This window comes from Hippopotamus amphibius, chromosome 2 (assembly GCF_030028045.1).
Source record: "Hippopotamus amphibius kiboko isolate mHipAmp2 chromosome 2, mHipAmp2.hap2, whole genome shotgun sequence".
In the NCBI taxonomy this organism is placed as follows: Eukaryota; Metazoa; Chordata; class Mammalia; order Artiodactyla; family Hippopotamidae; genus Hippopotamus; species Hippopotamus amphibius.
Genome location: NC_080187.1, coordinates 176,001,294 through 176,004,110, shown reverse-complemented (window position 1 = coordinate 176,004,110; position 2,817 = coordinate 176,001,294).

Genomic DNA, 2,817 nt, shown 5'->3' with positions numbered 1-2,817 from the left:
GATATGCATCTTATCTGTCTAGGGGCTGGTATCCAAAGCACAGAGTGCTTCCTGTTTTTCTCCATCCTGAATTGCTCTCAGGTGCACTGTCAGTGGGGGACTGCAGTGGCTAATGGCTTGATCCTTTTAGAATGGGTGTGAAAGGCAATGTTTTTTCTTTACAGTAACTCCTTTTAATAGTAACTTTCTGCTTAGGATGGCCAGAATTAGTTTATTTTGCTTGCAAAAAAAAAAAGGATTATTATTACAGTAATTGTAGGGGAGCGAAATTTGCCACCCCAAAATGTTTCTTTGGCATGAGGATTATTTTGAGATGAAGACAATTCTCAGGAAGAAACTTTGACTTTCCCTTTAACTGCCTGAAGAATGTAGATGGAGGACCTGTTTCAGGAAGGGAGCTGTCACCACAGATAACTATAGTTTGAACTAGGTGTATAGACAGGGAAGAACATAGCAAAGTCTGTTTGTTAAGATTCTTCTCAATGTCCCATGTTCTCTGCATGGCCCAGCAAATATTTGTTTACCAAACGTTTGCTCTTTCATTTCCATGTGAATTGCCTTCCTCCCCTGTGAAGTCCCATCCCACTACCCCCAACATCCTCTTTTGTCTTTACAAGGGGTCTCTCGCATGTATGCATGTTATTAAACTTTTGTTTGATTTTCTCTTGTTAAATTGATGACCCATATAGCTTCCTTGTCAAGAAATACACAAAGGAAAATATACTTTTTATTAATGGAGTACTTATACTTTTCTTCAGCCCAGGTAACGTTTCTCATTACCTTATTGATGAAAGGAAACGCCACACATTATTATGACCATTGCTCTCTTCCTTGACATATGTTGGATGGAAATTCTTCCAGCAGCTCTGAAATTGTATCTACTACTAATAAAATTTGTGAACTTCATCCACTTTTAAATGTAGGACCTTGAATGTCCAGCTTGTAAAGATATTATATAAAGAATGAAGAATAAAATGTGTTTTTCTCTACTACAAGAAAACTTGCTGGCTTTCCAGACATTCTTTGGAAGAACTTAGTTGAGGTATAGATAGCGTGTTATCCCTCCTTGAAAAAGAGCTTGCAAATATACTTTGTTCATTTGCAAACAATGTAAGTGAGACCATGTGGAAAAATTCAAACTTCGGAGTCCTCTGACACAAACATTTCCTCTTCTGTGAAATTAACTCTGGGAGTTCAGACTCCATTTCTTAATATTTAACATTCTATTTCAGGAAGTGCATTAAGATGAAAATTTGAGATTAGTTCAGTATCATAAAGGGCATACAGATTTCAATGTCAAAGATCACTTCACAAAATTATCTTAAACTAAAAACCAGTTGCCTTCACATCAAAATGTACAGCTGAACAAAATTTAAATTACTTGCACAAGTTTTATTTATATTATTTTAGCAAAATTTTGTTAATTGTACATAAAAATCCTAAAAGTAAGAAAGGAGATAATTTTGAAAATTATGTATATATTCAATTTTAATGAATGAAATCAATTTCTGAAGTAATAAATATACCGTGTATATAATTGTATGTGTGTTTATGCTGTTTTGAGGGAAGGAGAGCTATAATATTAATCATATTTTCAAAAGTATTTTTGTGTCAAAGAATGTTACAAGTGCCTGAGTAGCTAATAACCATAGCAGTTAACTAAGTCACATAATTTCTGAATTTCTTAATACATTGATTCTCATTGTTTACTAAATTTAATGTAACCTTTTCATAAAACACCTAGAAAGTAGGCTCAATATCAAATTAAAACAATTAATTTATCTAACATTGAAAAAATTATGGCATTAATAAACTTTTTAATGAATCCTACCTCTTTAATGCTTTGGTACTGTAGGCTGATTAGAAGAAAATCATACAGCGCATAGCCTTTTATTCAAGAAGAAGAACAATCATAACGCCAGCCCTCATTCGATGAACAGAATACTGGGTGACCTGCACAGTATAAAGTCAGGGGACATTGGTTCAATCCCTTCTTCCTGTCCCTCTTCTGGATCCAATCTGCTACTCTCCTCTCTCACTGTTGATGGAATTGTATTCTAAAATTAGAAAAAAAATGAGCATGTACAGATTCTTGGAGGAGGTAACTGACGGATTTAAATTTACACTGAAGTATAAATTACTGGTACTGGAAGGTAGATTTTGAGAGTAGAAAAGAGCAAAAATATCAGGTCTCAAAAGGACTGGAATGCTATGAAGAGCAAAAGTTGAGTGGGGTGGGAGAAGAAGAAATTCCCAAGGTTTCCTCAATGTTTTACTTGATGATTCTATTAGGGATGGATTCAGAAAAGATTAGCTGGAAATGCGAAGATAAGCGAAACAACAAAGTGCAAAACTAGCGCTTTCATTCTTAGCATAAAAAGAGAGACTAATATTTTCGTAAGTCTATTTGCCTTATATGAATTGAGAGATTAGGGAAAGTAAACTAGAAACTCTAATCAACACTAATAACTCTGCTAATTGTCCCTAGAGTCCAGGGTAGAGATCCAGCTATGGGGTCCCGGCTGCCATGTGGGATGTATGTTTAACATTGATTGTTATCACTAAGAACTTTGCATTTGGTCCACATGCAGAGTGCTGCGCAGCTCCTCACAGCACAGACTGAAAAGTCAGTGTTGGATTGGTCCGCTTTAAAGATTCTCCTCTATTTTCTACAACTCATCATTTCAGAGGAAACTGGAATTATCTTAACTGATCAGAGAAAGCCCGCTAAATATTTGAAAAGCAAACTTCCGATTACATTTAATTCCATATTTTAAAGCATTGTTAGTTGTTGGAAAATAATGTGGGATAGGCATA